This window comes from Manis pentadactyla, chromosome 2, assembly GCF_030020395.1.
Source record: "Manis pentadactyla isolate mManPen7 chromosome 2, mManPen7.hap1, whole genome shotgun sequence".
Lineage (NCBI taxonomy): Eukaryota > Metazoa > Chordata > Mammalia > Pholidota > Manidae > Manis > Manis pentadactyla.
The window spans coordinates 221,070,580-221,090,967 of NC_080020.1; positions in this window are offsets into that span (position 1 = coordinate 221,070,580).

Sequence of the window (20,388 nt, forward strand, 5' to 3'; positions counted from 1 at the left end):
AGCACCAAAATAGAGGGGACAAATGAGACATCTGGTCCCAGGAGCCGGTAGCTGTACTGGATGATTGGGCATCTGGGTCCTCAGGGAGCATCTGCTGCAGGGTACCCTGTTCCCTCGATTTTGCACGCTCTGTGCTCCAAGTCCTGCCCAGTGCCAGGCATTCTGGTGTATTTGGAGCCCCCTGAGGCCCCAGGCCTCCCATGCCTGAGAGCACACCCCCCAGCCAAGATGGTCCCTGTGTGGGCACAGATGACAGAACTCTTGTCAACAAATAGGAAGTGGTAACTTGAAAAAAAAATGGAGAAGAAGGCCTGTGGGGAATTTGTCAATTGACAATTGTACCAACCCAATCTCTGGCCTCCACATGTCCAGGTTTTAAGCCTGCTCCATGCAGCTGAGGTTTGCATCAGGGTCTGCCAGGCAGCCCCTGCAAATGCAGCCATGAAAACTAAACGGCCTTTGGCTCCTAAGAAGATTTTATACATCCCTCCAGACTTTCACAGCCCACATCTTCTGCCCGCCAACATATGCTTTAGGAAATACATGCACAGTACATCAAATTAATCTCATGAAGGTCCCCTCACTTAATGGGGCACATGTACTCCATCAAAAATGGCTACAAGGCAATAAACTTTTAAGTGAACTGCATTTTCCCACTGCTTTTCATTCTAAAATCAGGAACATGTACTTCTGGAGAAAAATAATTAGCCATTTAGACATGATTTCTTCCCACTTTATTGAGGTATAATTAACAAATAAAATTGTATATACTTAAGGTATGCAATGTGATGATTTGATATAAATACACATTGTGAAATGATTATCATACCAAATTTAAGTTAATTAACATATCCGTCACCTCACATAGTTACCTTTTGTGTGTATGTCTGGTGAGAACGCTTAAGATCTACTCTGTCAGCAACTTTCAACTACACAGTACGGTAGTGCTAACTATAGTCACCATGCTGGACAGTAGATCCTTGGAACTTACTCATCTTAAAACTAAAAGTTTGTATCCTTTGACCAATATGGCCCCATTTCCCTCACACCTCTGCCCCCGGCAACCACCACTCTACTCTGGTTCTATGAATTTGACTTTTTTTAGATTCCACATGCAAAGTGATATATAGTTTTTGTTTTTCTCTGTCTGACTTATTTTACTTAGTGTAGTGTCCTCTGGATTCATCCATGTTGTTGCAAAATGGCAGCATTTCTTCTTTTCAATGGATGAATAATATTCCATTATTAAAAACCCACAGATATATGATATATATGTCATATAATCTTTACCCATTCATCTGTCAACAGATACCTGGTTACTCCCATTATCTGGGCTATTGTGAATAATGTTTTAGTGAACAGGGTGCACAGGTATCTCTTTGAGAGACTGATTTTATTTCTTTTGGATATATATCCAGAAGTAGGATCGATGGATCATATGGTAGTTCTATTTTTTAATTTCTTGAGGAAACCCCATGCTCTTTTCTATAATCTCCATACCAATTTACATTCCCACCAACAGTGTGTATAGGATTCCTTTTTCTCCACATCCTTGCCACCATTGATTATTTTTTGTCTTTTCGATAATAGCCATCCTAACAGCTGTGAGGTGATACTGTGGTTTTGATTTGCACTTCCTTGATGATTAGTGACGTTGAGCACCTTTTCACATGCTTATTGTGCATTTGGATGTGTTCTTTGGAAAAATGTCTATTCAGATCTTTTGCCAATTTTTAAATCAGATTACTGACTTTTTCATCTGTTGATTCCTGACCCATTTTTTTTCTCAGTTTCTCTGAATACTTTGTTATGAAAATAGTACCTCAGAAAGGCTTGACCTCTCAAAGATTTGCTTGGCCATTTATTCATCCATCGTACATTTATTGAACACCTACAACTGTCACTAAGAGTATCGTGGTGAGCAGAACTGGTATAGTCCCTGCCCTCATGGAGCTTATAGCCTTGTGGGAGAGTCAGATATTAGACAAATAATCACAAATATATATGTGTGTGTGTGTGTGTGTGTGTGTGTGTGTGTGTGTGTGTGTGTGCTCTGACCTACTAAAAGTAGGTCAGAAATCAGAGCGTTTAACAAGGGGGATGTGACCCAGAGAAAACTGAACTGAGGAAGTAAGATAGAAGCTGAGGTCTGAAATATTATTAATTACTTTATTCCTTCATCTGCTCAACAGGTATTCATTGAGTGTTGACTGTATTCCAGGCCCTATTTGAGGCTGCAAGGATGTAGTGGTGAACCAGCCAGCCAAGGTTCCTGTCCTCATGCAGCTCCCCTCTAGTCCTCGTTAATGAGCAGTGTTGGGGTCATGAGTGGGACAGCGGAGGGCGGGCGGGAGCCAAGGGCCCAAGGCAGAATGGGAAACGGCACTCTCAAGGAGCAGCCACGCACCCCTTGGCTGGAGCCCAGAGAGGAAGGAGAGGCAGCTACAGATGAGACGAGACTGGCAGATGGGGCCCATCCTGTGACTGAGGATGCCAGCAGTGCGATCATTGGAACCCATCTGTGTGACAGTCCCATTCTCAAATACAGCCCATTGGTTTTATGCCCCCTGATGATTACGGCTTCCTGGCTTGGCAAAGAGCTGTTTGCTTCAGATGTTATCTGACAGATTGGGTTTGTTTTCCCTTGTGCATGTATAACAGATGTCAGCAGCCTTAGCAAGCTTGCCGCCCCAAGATGGTCACAGGGTGGTGGGGACTTGATAATGGGGGGAATCTAGTATCCACAATGTTGTTCATGTAAGTGTATATTAATGATACCAAAAAAATTTTTTTTAATTAAAAAAAAAAGATGGACTCACAGGGCACCCGCCTTCTCTAGAATTTATTTTTCTATGTGTCCTTCTTTGAGGAGCTCTTTTACTTGATGGAACAGTGCCACGTACTAACCCTGTGACCAAGAGACACAGCCAACAGCCTCTCTGAGTCTCAGATTCCTCACTGTACTGTGGGGGATAATAATACCTTCATGGTGGGTGTGTTGTGTGGCTTGTTGAATGAAATGTGAAAATGTGTGAGAGATTGACCAGCACAGTACCAGAACTCGGCAGACGTGCATCACTAATGTCATTTCCTCTCATTTATCCCTCATTCAATTTGGAGTTTTGTTAAGCAAATTGCTGTTAAGCAAGGGTTGTCTGTTCTCAAATCACAGTAATTGCTACTTTCCAGGGTAAGAGGTTATTAAAAAGACTTCCTCTTGCCATGGTTCAGAACCAGCCAGGGGACATGGTGGAAAGGGTCCTTTAGGAACTCTTGGGGTGAGACTTCATCCTCCAAGAAAGAAGCAAAAAGGAAGAAACCCAGGCCTTTGCCTTCTGTGTTTCTTGGGGAGCAAAGTCATGTGCATGTGTAGATTGGGGAGCACACCTCGTGACCTCAGGGCTTTACGGCCCGGTTCCTCTGAAAGCTGGTCTCAGAACAAAATAATTGCATACAGACATTCCCTTTGATTACTTTCTAATACCAGTTTGCAATTCTGCTTCCTTGTAACCCCAAAGAAAGCCCTAGTCATGGAGCACATAACAAATATCAGAATTTTGACCCTGTAGGTGCGGGGATCTGTAAGCATGTATTTGGACAGGGGCAGCGAGCAGTGGTTTACTAATGTTGAGCTCTTTCCCCAAAGTAAGCTCCCCATGTGGCTAGTGGGATATTTTCATCTGAATGGTTCAGTAGAGCACTGGAGGCAGAAGATAATTTTTCTGTGGTTTGCCGGAGGCCAGGCAGTTTTTCCATTCGGTTCTTTTATTGTGATCATGATTACTCCATTACCTACCCTTAATGGGGTTTCTATGGGTCCCAGTCTGTTTCTAATAAGAAGCAGACTAAAAACAAAGTTTTGGTTGTGTTTGAAATCTTCAGCTTTTTTTCTGAAATAATAGGTTAAAGGATTTTATTTGTCTTCTGAGGTTGCGAGGTTGGCTCAGAAATGCTCTGACCCAAGTCCCCTGGGGAACGGGGAAGTGGCACTTAGAATGCCACCCCCGAATGCAGATTCCTGGGCTCTGCCCCATCTGCTGAACGGAAGCTCTAAGGTGAAGCCCAGAAAACCACCCCTTTACCAAACATTTCAGGTGATTCCAGTGAATATTAATGTTTGAGAACACGGAAAGGAGGAAAAATCCATCAGCAAAATTTCTTTTTAATTGCAATATAATTAAAATACCACAAAATCCACCATTTCAAAGTGTACAAATACCACAAAATCCACCATTTCAAAGTGTACAATTCAGTGGTTTTTAATGTAGTCACAAGGTTGTGCAACCATCCCCACTAACCAGCTTCAAAGCATTTCTAACCTCCCAAAAAAGAAACCCTGCATGTATGAGCAGTTAGTCCCAATTTCCCCCTCTTCCATCCTCTGGCAACCATTAATCTATTTTCTGTTTCTATAGATTGGCCTATTCTGGACATTTCATATAGAGGATATCTTATCAATTATGATGTTTTATGTCTGGCTTTCTTCTACTTAGCATAATGTCTCCAAGGGTTCCTGTATCATAGCGTGTGTTAGTACTTCACTATTTTTTGTTCTTGAATAATAGTCCACTATATGAACACATTATGCTTTGTTTATCTGTTAATCAGTTGCTTATTAATCAGTATTTGCTGAGTAACGTATCTGTGCAAGACAGTCCGCTGGGTTCTCCTGTAGTGCAGGGAACTCAGAGGAGGGGAAGGGGGAGATGGCATCCGGCACAAAGCAGAATGAATGAGACGCCACACACAGGGGAAGGAAGGTAACTTGGAGAGGTAGCATGGTGCCCAGCTGGGACATAAGTGTGCTGCCCGAGTTCAGGACCAGTGGTGACAGTCACTCAGCCAGGTGCTGGGGCCTTTGCTGCAAGCTGGTTCAGGGTCCTGGGGCCCCAACGATGAACCAGACACTACCTACCCCAGGGGCTCATGGACCATCAAGGAGGCAAAGCATGGTTCCTGATGATGGTATAATACGGGGTAGCTGTGGAGGGAAAGGGCAGAGGGGTACAGCGGGGGAGGCCCCTTCTGGCTCAGGGTTTAGGAGAGATGAAGGGGCACTGGGGCTGGGCTTGGCCCCTCAGATGGGACTTAAATGGATGGTAGACAGTGGGAGCAAGTCACCAAAAAAGTCAGGGGCAGAAACGTCTGACGTACGTTCAGGGACAGAGTCCCAGAGCACCTGTTTTTCTTGGGTCAATAGTTCTCAACCCTGGCTGCATATCAGAGTTGCCTGGGGGCTTAAAAAATTACCAACCCTAGAGATTCTGTTTTAATGAAATTGCTTTAGGGTGAGCCCAGGCAGCAGTATTTATTAAAATCTCCTCAAGTGATTCTAATGAGCAATCAGAGTTAAGAACCACCAACTCACAAGATTCAAGGAGAGACAGTTGTTGGACATTATTAGCCTGGAGAATCAGGCTCGGAGTGATCTGTAGGCAGGTTGACCACATCATTTGTTATCCAAACTGGGACATTTTTCATGAGAGGAGGTGCTATTAATAATTATGCCGGAGCCGCAGGTATAAACCAGACTGTCCCAGATGAACTGGACTCTACGGTCACCGTAACTCAGAAGACCTCGAATGCAGGACTTGAATTTAGCTGCATCACGAGTGGGAGTCATTGAAGGTTCTGGAGCAGAACATTAACACCTGATACAATTGGTGCTTGAAGATTAGGGAAGCAGCAGGCTTAGATGGAGGCAGGAAGGCAGAGGAATCTGGGGAGGGCTGACCTGGGAAAATGAGAAGGCGGACAAGTGTGAGAATGAGAATCACCCCCAAATGAAGCTTTCATTTAAATAAAACGGTGTGCTTGGCTGGGCAGAGGCTGCTCCTAGCCACGTCCTTTGCCCCCGTCATGGCCGTCTCCTACGTGAAAATTCTGTAGCACCTACAGGTAAGAAGTCGGGGACTGGCAGGGGCTTTCCCAGCGCCCTAGGTAGCCTCTCTTAGGGAGGTTCCCTGAGGGCTGTTTGCAAAGGTCCCTCTGCTACTCTGTGAACTGCGAGAAGCCCAGGAAGCCTGCCTTGGTGCCCTGCCCCAGCCCTGCTATGATGGCCACCCTCCTGGGCTTCCACCTGTCGGGGAGACCCTAGTTCCCTGCTCCGCCTCCAGCTTCTCATCAGTGCGAGGTGCTGCCGCCCAAGCCTTTCTCTCCCTTTGTCTCCTGCCTCACAGAGCTTGTCAGGCGAGATATACACCTGCCCCACCCAGCCCGACCCAGGGCGTGTCTGGCCAGGAGCGTGAGAGTTTGGGTCAGCTTCTGTGCATGGGGTGCTCCTCTTCCCAGAGGCTGGTGCCCAGGCAGGTGGCACCAGGTCAGAGCTTTACCTTCTATGTCCCTTGACCCTCAAAGCAGAAAGTGTAGGCCCAACGGCTGGAGTGGGGGAAGGAAGATACCCGACACTGGGCTGTGCTCCCCAGCAGAATGCAGCAGGGCACAGAGGGGCCAGTATGTGGTCCACAGCAGAGGTGGGATCCTGGGCGGAGGGGAGAAAGCCAAGTGAAAAATGAGCAGTGCCCATGCACTCAGGCTCCTTCATTGTCCTCTTCTCCTGGCCTCGGAAAGATGTATTTCATTATCTCAAACAATCTCAGAACGTCAACACATAAATGCCTACCAAACTGCCCACCCCTTGCGTCTGTGGTGGCAGAGGAGGGCACTGAGTGCAGGGGCTGTGCCAGCCCGGCTCCTGCCATGCCCCTGAGCTGACAAGGAGGCACCTCCCAGGCCTAGGCCGCAGGGGGCAAAGCATGGTTGCCTCTGGCCTGGGACCTGAGGGGCAACCACAGCTGCACCTGGTGCCCAGTAAGTAATGCTATTGGTCAGGGTCAGCCCTAGGTTATGTGGCCTGGGGGTTGGGGCCAGAGGGCACTCTCAGTTCCTTCCAGAGAGAGAGGAATTTCGGATGCATCAATATATGCAGGAAGCAGCTTTGTGATAAAACCTTCAGAGCTGGAGGCTGGCGCTTCAGTCTCTCAGGAAGTAAGTGGGCGATCCCCATGTCCTCATCTGGAGAGTGGGCATGCGGCAAATTGAGAGGTAGCCTACCAGGCCAGGCTTTGCTTTCTTTTTAATGCAGTTGCTATCAGCTCCTTTTCTATCTAGACAATCTGGTGAGAACCAACTTCTTTGTTCAGGGGACTGTCCCAGGAGTGGCCCCTCTTAGTTATCCACAGGTCAGACCAGTGAGCTTTGATTTCCTGGGGTAAACGATAGGACAGCTTCCTGGATGGCCTGACAAAGGCAGGCCCTGGTAGGCGTCCGCATAGAGGAGCAAGGAATTAATTTGCTTGGGGCCGAGGAACATCTGGGAAGAAAGGGGTGAAGACAAGATCCTTCCATGCCAAAGTTGTAATTCCTCTGATGAAGCTCAGGAGAGGACCACAGGCCAAAAGAGGATGGTGCCAGGAAGAGCGGGCAGGGTCAGAATCAGTGATCTGGCTGGATCTCAGGGCCTCCGTGTGCCCAAGCCCGGAGTGCGGCTGAGAACAGAATTCCCCCGGGATGAAGCCGCCTCTGCCGTGGTCATGGTCTGCTTGGGAAGTGTGAGCTACAAGACCTGCTGTGACCTTGGAGCCTGACCTTGGCACCTCTGAGGACCAGGTGAGGGGCAGACTTGGTGAGGCATGATTCCTGCAAGACCGTTTTCCTCGAGACCCCGTAGAGCTGTGCCAGAAGCAATGGGGCCTGGGACGTCTTGACGTTCCAGTTTCTCTCTGATTGCTGTTTGCAATCAGAATTACTCCTAGGAATGAGGATGCTTCCAATTTCCTTGGAGGAATCAGTGTGGAATAAAGCTTCCCTTTAATATGGGCATATAGAGCTGAAGCAATTATTGAATAAACAAGATTGACTGAATTTGTGCCCCAAACTAGTGAAGTGTGTTTGCTTAGGAAAAAGTCCAGAAAGTTATACAACGAAAAATCATTAGTCATTGCCTCTGGTTGGTAAGATATCAGGTGATAGCAATTCTCTTTTCTTTTCATGTATCTGTATTTTCCATTTTCTCCCTACAGTGATCATGTAATTACTTGAGTTATTAAAAAAAACTTTTGTAGTGGCTCAAAAAATAATTGTTATCTCGAGGCCCCAAGAAAAGGCTACATTTTGTCTGCTCTTATCTGTTTCAGGAGGTGGTGAAGAATACATTACATTTTGGAAAGCTTTCTCTTAATCCTAAATCGTTAAAATAGAAAATACACTTGTTTGTGTTCAATTGTCTGGAAAAAAATCAATGAGTAGAATCAAGATGACAAAGCTTGACTTGTAGTGATGGAGGAGATGGAACTCTGGTGGACTAGTTAAAAGGGCAGGAAGAGAGGAGAGGGGGCGGAAGATGGCGGCGTGAGTAGAGCAGCGGAAATCTCCTCCCAAAACAACATATATCTATGAAAATATAACAAAGACAACCCTTCCTAGAATAAAGACCAGAGGACACAGGACAATATCCAGACCACATCCGCACCTGAGAGAACCCAGCGCCTCGCGAAGGGGGTAAGATACAAGCCCCGGCCCCGCGGGAGCCGAGCGCCCCTCCCCCCAACTCCCACTCCCAGCGGGAGAAGAGCAGGCAGAGCGGGAGGGAGACGGAGCCCAGGGCTGCCGAACACCCAGCCCCAGCCATCCAGGCCAGAGCGCAGGGCCCTCGATACTGGGAAAACAGGGCAGCAACAACAGTGAGCAGGCACTGGAGGCTGGGCGACAGAGGACATAAGAAAAGCGCGCGACCATTTTTTTTTTTTGCTTTTTTGCTGCTTTGTTTTGGCGAGCGCTTTTTGGAAGTCTTAAAGGGACAGGGACCCCAATATTAGGGAAACAGGGCAGAAAGACCGGTGAGCAGAGGCCTGAGGCTGGCACCGGAGAATAAAGAAAAACGAAAGACCACCTTTTTTTTTTTTAATTAAAAATTTTTTTTTTTAATTAAAAAAATTTTTTTTTCTTGTTTTTTTTTGTGGTCGTTGTTTTGTTTTGGCGGGTGCTTTTTGGAAGTCTTAAAGGGGCAGGGCGGGTCACTTAATCCAGAGGTAGGGAATCCGGGGTCTCTGGGCACCCTAACCCCTGGGCTGCAGGGAGCAGGGAGGCCCCTTACGGAGATAAATAGCCTCCCAGCAGCTCCTGCTCCAACGCGACTCCACCATTTTGGAGTACCTGCCCGAGCCAGGCCACGCCCACAGCAACAGCGGAGATTAACTCCATAGCAGCCGGGCAGGAAGCAGAAACCCTGTCTGCGCGCAGCTGCGCAGCACAAGCCACTAGAGGCCGCTGTTCTCCCAGGAGAGGAGGGCCACAAACCAACAAGAAAGGAAGTCTTTCCAGCCGTCACTCGTCCCAGTTCTGCAGACTATTCCTATCACCATGAAAAGGCAAAGCTACAGGCAGACAAAGATCACAGAGACAACACCAGAGAAGGAGACAGACCTAACCAGTCTTCCTGACAAAGAATTCAAAATAAGAATCATAAACATGCTGACAGAGATGCAGAGAAATACGCAAGAAAAATGGGATGAAGTCCGGAAAGAGATCACAGATGCCAGAAAGGAGATCGCAGAAATGAAACAAACTCTGGAAGGGTTTATAAGCAGAATGGATAGAATGCAAGAGGCCATTGATGGAATTGAAATAAGAGAACAGGAACGCATAGAAGCTGACATAGAGAGAGACAAAAGGATCTCCAGGAATGAAACAATATTAAGAGAACTGTGTGACCAATCTAAAAGGAGCAATATCCGTATTATAGGGGTCCCAGAAGAAGAAGAGAGAGGCAAAGAGATGGAAAGTATCTTAGAAGAAATAATTGCTGAAAACTTCCCCACACTGGGGGAGGAAGTAATCAAACAGACCACGGAAATACACAGAACCCCCAACAGAAAGGATCCAAGAAGGGCAACACCAAGACACATAATAATTAAAATGGCAAAGATCAAGGACAAGGAAAGAGTGTTAAAGGCGGCTAGAGAGAAAAAGGTCACCTATAAAGGGAAACCCATCAGGCTAACGTCAGATTTCTCAACAGAAACCCTACAGGCCAGAAGAGAATGGCATGATATATTTAATACAATGAAACAGAAGGGCCTTGAACCAAGGATACTGTATCCAGCACGACTATCATTCAAATATGACGGTGGGATTAAAAAATTCCCAGACAAACAAAAGCTGAGGGAATTTGCTTTCCACAAACCACCTCTACAGAACATCTTACAGGGACTGCTCTAGATGGGAGCACTCCTAGAAAGAGCACAGCACAAAACACCCAACATATGAAGAATCAAGGAGGAGGAACAAGAAGGGAGAGAAGAAAAGAATCTCCAGATAGTGTATATAACAGCTCAATAAGCGAGCTAAGTTAGGCAGTAAGATACTAAAGAGGCTAACCTTGAACCTTTGGTAACCACGAATTTAAAGCCTGCAATGGCAATAAGTACATATCTTTCAATAGTCACCCTAAATGTTAATGGGTTGAATGCACCAATCAAAAGACACAGAGTAACAGAATGGATAAAAAAGCAAGACCCATCTATATGCTGCTTACAAGAAACTCACCTCAAACCCAAAGACATGTACAGACTAAAAGTCAAGGGATGGAAAAACATATTTCAAGCAAACAACAGTGAGAAGAAAGCAGGGGTTGCAGTACTAATATCAGACAAAATAGACTTCAAAACAAAGAAAGTAACAAGAGATAAAGAAGGACACTACATAATGATAAAGGGCTCAGTCAAACAAGAGGATATAACCATTCTAAATATATATGCACCCAACACAGGAGCACCAGCATATGTGAAACAAATACTAACAGAACTAAAGGGGGATATAGACTGCAATGCATTCATTCTAGGAGACTTCAACACACCACTCACCCCAAAGGATAGATCCACTGGGCAGAAAATAAGTAAGGACACGGAAGCACTGAACAACACAGTAGAGCAGATGGACCTAATAGACATCTATAGAACTCTATATCCAAAAGCAGTGGGATATACATTCTTCTCAAGTGCACATGGAACATTCTCCAGAATAGACCACATACTAGGCCACAAAAAGAGCCTCAGAAAATTCCAAAAGATTGAAATCCTACCAACCAACTTTTCAGACCACAAAGGCATAAAACTAGAAATAAACTGTACAAAGAAAGCAAAGAGGCTCACGAACACATGGAGGCTTAACAACACGCTCCTAAATAATCAATGGATCAATGACCAAATCAAAATGGAGATCCAGCAATATATGGAAACAAATGACAACAACAACACTAAGCCCCAACTTCTGTGGGACACAGCAAAAGCAGTCTTAAGAGGAAAGTATATAGCAATCCAAGCATATTTAAAAAAGGAAGAGCAATCCCAAATGAATGGTCTAATGTCACAATTATCGAAATTGGAAAAAGAAGAACAGATGAGGCCTAAGGTCAGCAGAAGGAGGGACATAATAAAGATCAGAGAAGAAATAAATAAAATTGAGAAGAATAAAACAATTGCAAAAATCAATGAAACCAAGAGCTGGTTCTTCGAGAAAATAAACAAAATAGATAAGCCTCTAGCCAGACTTATTAAGAAGAAAAGAGAGTCAACACAAATCAACAGTATCAGAAACGAGAAAGGAAAAATCACGACGGACCCCACGGAAATGCAAAGAATTATTGGAGAATACTATGAAAACCTATATGCTAACAAGCTGGGAAACCTAGGAGAAATGGACAACTTCCTAGAAAAATATAACCTTCCAAGATTGACCCAGGAAGAAACAGAAAATCTAAACAGACCAATTACCAGCAATGAAATTGAAGAGGTAATCAAAAAACTACCAAAGAACAAAACCCCCGGGCCAGATGGATTTACCTCGGAATTTTATCAGACATACAGGGAAGACATAGTACCCATTCTCCTTAAAGTCTTCCAAAAAATAGAGGAGGAGGGGATACTCCCAAACTCATTCTATGAAGCTAACATCACCCTAATACCAAAACCAGGCAAAGACCCCACCAAAAAAGAAAACTACAGACCAATATCCCTGATGAACGTAGATGCAAAAATACTCAACAAAATATTAGCAAACCGAATTCAAAAATACATCAAAAGGATCATACACCACGACCAAGTGGGATTCATTCCAGGGATGCAAGGATGGTACAACATTCGAAAGTCCATCAACATCATCCACCACATCAACAAAAAGAAAGACAAAAACCACATGATCATCTCCATAGATGCTGAAAAAGCATTTGACAAAGTTCAACATCCATTCATGTTAAAAACTCTCAGCAAAATGGGAATAGAGGGCAAGTACCTCAACATAATAAAGGCCATCTATGATAAACCCACAGCCAACATTATATTGAACAGCGAGAAGCTGAAAGCATTTCCTCTGAGATCGGGAACTAGACAGGGATGCCCACTCTCTCCACTGTTATTTAACATAGTACTGGAGGTCCTAGCCACGGCAATCAGACAAAATAAAGAAATACAAGGAATCCAGATTGGTAAAGAAGAAGTTAAACTGTCACTATTTGCAGATGACATGATACTGTACATAAAAAACCCTAAAGACTCCACCCCAAAACTACTAGAACTGATATCGGAATACAGCAAAGTTGCAGGATACAAAATCAACACACAGAAATCTGTGGCTTTCCTGTATACTAACAATGAACCAACAGAGAGAGAAATTAGGAAAACAACTCCATTCACAATTGCATCAAAAAAAATAAAATACCTAGGAATAAACCTAACCAAAGAAGTGAAAGACTTATACTCTGAAAACTACAAGTCACTCTTAAGAGAAATTAAAGGGGACACTAACAGATGGAAACTCATCCCATGCTCGTGGCTAGGAAGAATTAATATCGTTAAAATGGCCATCCTGCCCAAAGCAATATACAGATTTGATGCAATCCCTATGAAACTACCAGCAACATTCTTCAATGAACTGGAACAAACAATTCAAAAATTCATATGGAAACACCAAAGACCCCGAATAGCCAAAGCAATCCTGAGAAAGAAGAATAAAGTAGGGGGGATCTCACTCCCCAACTTCAAGCTCTACTATAAAGCCATAGTAATCAAGACAATTTGGTACTGGCACAAGAGCAGAGCCACAGACCAATGGAACAGACTAGAGAATCCAGACATTAACCCAGACATATATGGTCAATTAATATTTGATAAAGGAGCCATGGACATACAATGGCGAAATGACAGTCTCTTCAACAGGTGGTGCTGGCAAAACTGGACAGCTACATGTAGGAGAATGAAACTGGACCATTGTCTAACCCCATATACAAAAGTAAACTCAAAATGGATCAAAGACCTGAATGTAAGCCATGAAACCATTAAACTCTTGGAAGAAAACATAGGCGAAAACCTCTTAGACATAAACATGAGTGACCTCTTCTTGAACATATCTCCCCGGGCAAGGAAAACAACAGCAAAAATGAGTAAGTGGGACTATATTAAGCTGAAAAGCTTCTGTACAGCAAAAGACACCATCAATAGAACAAGAAGGATCCCTACAGTATGGGAGAATATATTTGAAAATGACACATCCGATAAAGGCTTGACGTCCAGAATATATAAGGAGCTCTCACGCCTCAACAAACAAAAAACAAATAACCCAATTAAAAAATGGGCAGAGGAACTGAACAGACAGTTCTCCAAAAAAGAAATACAGATGGCCAACAGACACATGAAAAGATGCTCCACATCGCTAATTATCAGAGAAATGCAAATTAAAACTACAATGAGGTATCACCTCACACCAGTAAGGATGGCTGCCATCCAAAAGACAAACAACAACAAATGTTGGCGAGGCTGTGGAGAAAGGGGAACCCTCCTACACTGCTGGTGGGAATGTAAGTTAGTTCAACCATTGTGGAAAGCAGTATGGAGGTACATCAAAATGCTCAAAACAGACTTACCATTTGACCCAGGAATTCCACTCCTAGGAATTTACCCTAAGAATGCAGCAATCAAGTTTGAGAAAGACAGATGCACCCCTATGTTTATTGCAGCACTATTTACAATAGCCAAGAATTGGAAGCAACCTAAATGTCCATCAATAGATGAATGGATAAAGAAGATGTGGTACATATACACAATGGAATACTACTCAGCTATAAGAAAAGGGCAAATCCAATCATTTGCAGCAACATGGATGGAGCTGGAGGGTATTATGCTCAGTGAAACAAGCCAAGCGGAGAAAGAGAAATACCAAATGATTTCACTTATCTGTGGAATATAAGAACAAAGGAAAAACTGAAGGAACAAAACAGCAGCAGAATCACAGAACTCAAGAATGGACTAACAGGTACCAAAGGGAAAGGGACTGGGGAGGATGGGTGGGTAGGGAGGGATAAGGGGGGGAGAAGTAGGGGGGTATTAAGATTAACATGCATGGGGGGGTAGGAGAAAAGGGAGGGCTGTACAACACAGAGAAGGCAAGTAGTGATTCTACAACATTTTGCTATGCTGATGGACAGTGACTGTAAAGGGGTTTATAGGGGAGACCTGGTATAGGGGAGAGCCTAGTAAACATAATATTCGTCATGTAAGTGTAGATTAGTGATAGCAAAAAAAAAAAAAAAAAAAAAGGGCAGTTCCTGTGTGGTAACCTCCAACGAGTTCTACACAAGGGTATAAAGGGCATATAAAAGTGTAGGCAAAGGGTCTGTTTGTGTTTACACAGAGGATCAAAGCCTAATTCGGCTACCCCGAAAATGAACTAAGATACGATATGAAAAAGAACTTCCAACATCTGCACTCTCTGGAAGACTCATGCCAGAAGATGATCATCAAAAAACCCCAACAAAGATCCACGCACTGCTACAGCTGTAGATGCACTCATCCCACCAGTTCCTGGACTTGCCATGGGAATGAGGAAGGAGATATCTAAGCTGGCCTGTGCATACAGTAAAACAACAAAATTGGACTGGATCTATACTGTTGGAACTCAACCAAGAATTTGGAGAAGTGCAAATTGTAGCGCTCCAAAGTCTTACAACTACAAACTATTTATTGTTAAAAGAACATATGGCATGTGAACAGTCCCCAGGAATGGGTTGTTTTAATTTGTCTGATTTCTCTCAGACTGTTCAAGTTCATTTGGACAATATCCACCATATCATAGATAAGTTTTCACAAATGCCTAAGGTGCCTAACTGGTTTTCTTGGTTTCACTGCAGATGGCTGGTAATTACAGATATGCCTTGGTTATGTAACTATACTCCTATTATGTTAATGTGTGTGTGCAATTTAAGTAGTAGCTTAAAACCTATACATGCTGAAGTTACTCTACAAGAAGATATATCAAAGAAATAATCAATCTTCCCATGTTTTCTTCCGCCTGCTACTTCTATAGCTTTTCTTCTTCCTTCCTAATTACAACCCTTAAATAGAATTCGTGCCTCATATCAAATTTACCGAGTATCATAATTCTTCCAAGTGGTAAAGATACCTCAAGACAAATGCTGGGCATAGAAGCCACAGGGCATAAATATGCAAAGAAGTAAAAAGCTAACTTTTTCAAACAATAAGGCTTCTCTCTCACTTACCAACTTCACATTTCCCTGTATGGCCCCGGAAGATGACTGGTTAGCCAGAGACGGGTAAGATTCCTCAAGGGAGGAACAACCTAAGACAGGCACAGTCGCAGGGGGGCCATCAGGTGAGAAATTGGGGATCAACAGAGGTGAGGCTTAGAACCTCACCCCCCCGTTCTGAGAGAAATCTTCTGCATACGTGGATGTTTTATTGCCCTTGTCTAGCTTGGATTAACACATAGTCTACAGGCACACACCTGATCATCTACATTTGCTCTCTTACAACACTAAACTATGTTTTCTACCTTTATCTTGTATCTACCTACCACTTCAGCATTTTATTAAAAATAATAATAATAAAGAGAGAAATGTGGTATCCACATATAAATCAAGTATAAAAACCAAATGAGTATTCATATTTGAACTGACTGTTTAGAGTTCATAATGCATGAGCAAAACCGAAAGTTTCTGTGATGACTGCCCTTGTACTGTTCACTATGTAACTTATTCATTATGTAAGAATTTGTTCTACATGCAAAAACTTGTTTGTTATGCCTCAGAAGATTGGAGACTGACAAAAATTAGGCTTGGGGTGGAATAATGATTGTGCATTGAGCATTGACTCCCCTATACAGAATTTTATTGTCGTTAACAACCATTTGATCAATAAATATGAGAGATGCCCTCACAAAAAAAAAAAAAAAAAAAAAAAAAAAAAAGGACAGACTTCCAATGGTAAAATAAATTAGTAACCAGGATGTAATGTATAGCATAAGGAATATAGTCAAGATATTGTAACAGCTTGGTAGGGTGATAGCTGGAACCTAGAATTATGTATATAAATGTTCTACCACTGTGTTGTACACTTGAAACTCATGTAATGTAATACTGTGTGTCAACTACCCTTCAATAAAAAATAATTATTAAAAAAAAAAAAAAAAAAAAAAAAAAAAAGGGCAGGAAGAGAAGGCCCCAGTGGGGATCATGGTTTCCAAGTCTCTGAGAGCTGCCCTGGGGCAGAGGGAGCCCAGAGCCCCCGATGTGCAGAGGTTAGGGGGCTGAAACCTTAGGCAGCCCGTGGAGGACCTTTCCAGCACATCTGTGAATGGGATGCCTTAGGAGATGCTGTAATGAAATGACCTCAAACTTCAATTGGCAAAAATGGTTACTGCTGACTGTTACATCATTATTCTGCTGCTGGTTATTATGTCATATTACACATGATAGAGGTGTCAGTGAGGAAGGGCAGTGAGAAGAGAAAAAGGTGGATCTGATCCAGAAAGGACGCTTCAAAGAAAGAAGACAATTAGGGCCCATGTGATGTCAAAGGGCATGGCCAGTGTGGAAGGGTGGGTTCTGGTGGATGCAGACATGAGACAGTAGAGATGCAGCTAGTGTAGACATGGAAAAAGTGGGGTGGTGGGGTGGGAGGGTGGTGGGGAGGGGGTTCCAATTAAAAAACAGAGGAAACTTAGGGGAAGGGCAGAATGACACTCTAGCACTAGCCCATATAATGCATTTGTGCAAGACAGAAAATGGTGTCCTAGCTGGTGAATACCACCTTGTCATAGGGGTCCTGGCTTGGCTAAGTGGAATGTGAGCTGGGTTTTATTCCTCCATTGGCTCCCTCAACCGGTGGCCCTTGTTTAGTGAACAGCCTGTGCATTTGTACACGGAGGTGCTGGGCAGCTGCAGCACCATTTGGATGGTTGTCCATAAATGACGTCAGCCAGCACTGGGGGTACAGGAACAGGATGTGGTGCCTCAGGGAGGAAGCCAGCCCTGTTCATGGCATGGTACAGGGCCCAGTGGGTTGGGCTGGGGTCCAGGGCAGACTTCCAAGGCTAACGGTGAGCTGAAGTGTGAGGCAGGGAAACTGAGGCAGACCCATATTTGTATGGACAGAGGCAACATTGCAGACAAATGGAGAGGGCATGTGTCTTTGAGGCTACCCATACTCACAGGCACATCTCGGGCCACGAGACTCATTCCAGACTTCTGGGACGCCCTGACTGATTGGGTGGGAAGGGATCACAGCAAGGGCAAGCCGAGTGGGCTTGGGGGGGGCGTCAGTGAGTCCCCTGGGGGCCAGGACCGGCAGGTGCTGGCCAAGTACCAGACCCACTAACCGCTTTGGCTGTTCTTTATGGCAGCGTTTTTCAAACTTAAGCGTGCATCGGAAGCAGCTGGAGAACTTGCGGGGGGCCCCACCCCAAGTGTCTGATCAGTAGATCTGGGGTGGAGCTTGAAGATTTGCCTTCTGAATTTCTAACCAGTTCCCAGGCGATGCTCTTGGACCAGCGCCAACAACTTGAAAACTGCTGCCCCACGGGCTGTTCTTGCCCCTGAGGCACAGGGCGTACTCTGAGAACTTGGCTCCTCTCTGCTTCTCTTCGTCAGCCCTGGGCCCTCGGACGGCCCCTTCCCCACTGTCCCTCAGGACCTTAGTGAGGCTGCCGCTCAGTCTCCTCTTCCTGGCAGGATTTTACACCTGCACCTTCCTTCTGTTCTTAGGTTCCTCTGAAACAAGCCACGTCTCTGAGGAAGAACTGGCCACACCCGCCTTGGGCCATGGGAAGGGGTTGGGGCAGTCCTGTGGTCTCCTGCTGCTGAGGGGCAGCCATGGGCCCTGGCGAGTCTGGTCCGTGGTTTCTGGGATCTGCTGGGCAGGTAGAAGGAGTAAGAGCCCCCCTGGTCGAGCAGCGATTGCCCCCCTGACATCTGGTGGAGCCCAGATCGGCCCCTCTAGGTCAGAGAGCCAAGTTCCATTGCATCACGGCCTATGAACAGGATGAACTCCTAGCCCTCCTAGGGTCCCGGCATCCCAGCTGTAAAGGGTGGCCACCCTAGCTACTCCCTAAGTTCCTTCCCCGTTCTAGCATTCTCGACTCTGAGAAGGAAGGTGGGTCAGAGGAAAGAGAATGCTCACTAGGGTTTGCTGGAAAGGGCAGGGGGTGAGAGTGATGTCAGCTGTGGTGAGCTGGGCCTGGGCAGGCAGCGTGAGTCACTGGGAATGACAGAGCTGGGATGGGGTGCCAGGGGAAGGCTTTAACGGGAGTCATGGCCAAACCACTGGTGAGAAGGCTGGGGCTGGTGGGGGGTAGGGCTTTGGAGCCCGGGAGGCCGCCTGATGGACCACGGGGCAGGCCCAGAGGGCCACTCCATGGCTCTGACTGGATCTTCCAGGCTGTGGGCTCTGGAGAACTGCAGGCACTTGTTGGGAGTGGCCACGCTGGGGATGGCTGCCTGGGCTCTGACGGAGCGCTACGTGGGAGCCTTCTGGGGGTCCTTCTGGAAGCCAGCCCTGCTGGAAAGCCCCCACCTGCAAGGAGCCTGCCTGACCTCTCAGCTCTGGGCTCCAGTCCTGGGACCCCTTCACACAGAGGTGTTCCTGCTTCTCTTCGGGTCTCAGTGCCTCGAAGGTGGGGCCAGGAGCTGACCCATTCTGTAGCCTCTGCACAGCTTAGCTTAGCACAGTGCAGGGCACCCAGTGGGGACCCAGAGCCCTGGGGAGATGTTTGGTGGACAGCAGGTATCTTTGGCCCTTGGGAGAGGAGATGGGGTACTGGAGGGAACCAGGAGCAGGGGCTGAGGGTGCTCTGAGCAGGCTACAGTTGTGGCGGGTGCAGTGGCCACTTAGCAGGAGCTTCTGGTTGGGGAGGTGGGGTGTGCCAGCATGGGAGGTTATCTGAGGGCACAGGAAATATCTGGAATCTATGGGAATGGGAACTTAGGTCAGAGGTCACCTCAAATTAAAATTTAAAAAGCTCGCTGTATGAAAGGAATCAAAGGAGGTAAAGACATTTGCTCTTCCGGAGTCTCCTGAGCCCACATGTTAGTGGTTAAAATTCTTGTGGGGCCAGACAGTGGGCACTGAGAGTGGCTCTTGGGGGCTGGAGAGGCAGGAGCCGCCCAGGGGATAGTGTGATGCCTCAGTTACCCTCCAGGACACTGACCCCAGGATTTACTGGGCAGAGCTGGGTGTTGTCGGGGGCAGGGTGCGCTGGGGTCCAGGGCCTCTGGCCCTTCACTCTGGGCTGGCTGCTCCCGGGAATGAAACAGGATGCAGGACCCGGCTCTGGTCTGAGCCAGGGCAGCTTGTTAGCTGGGGGCCCCGGCTCCCTCAGATTTATGGGTTGGGGCCCCTCATCTGAGGGCCGTGGTCTTTTGATCTCAGCCCAGGGTTAGGGGCAGGGGATTCCTGGGTCTTAATTGGCATCAGACAGGCTGATGCTGACCAGGACTCCATCCCAGCCCCGGCCCCGGCCCCAGCCCCATGGCTGCTGCTGACTGGGTGTGCAGGGCTCTGGCGGGTGGGCTGAGTGTACACACAGAGTTTGTTTCTGCTCTGGGGCCTCCGGGCGTAAAGACCTGGACTAGGAATGAACGGCTCCCAAGCATCCTCCTCCTGAAGCCCCTCCCCAGCCTTGACCCATCCCTGACCCTGACCTCTTCCCCTTCCCTCTCTGCCCTCACCTGTGCCAAGTGTCTTGTCCTTTCTTGAGAGGTGACCATGTGCCTGGCACTGCGCTGGGCACTGTGAGGATACAAGGCAAGTCTAGCAGATGAGCAGGGTGCACGTCCAGGTCCAGAGGCTCTGGACCGCAACGCACCCCGTCCCCCCACATTGTTTGACCTAAGATCAAATAATCAAATAATTTCCTCTGCTCAGATTCGCTCAGCCCAGGGGTATCCATTTGCATGAGGGTTTTATTATTTTATTATGTTTTATTCTTTTGTTTCCTGGTTGAAGAAGGGGAGAGGAGATATATAAGAGACATTAGGAGACAGTAAAGGAGACAGAATGACATTAGGGAGAGGACAAGGGAGGGAGACAGCTGAGGTGGAGAGGA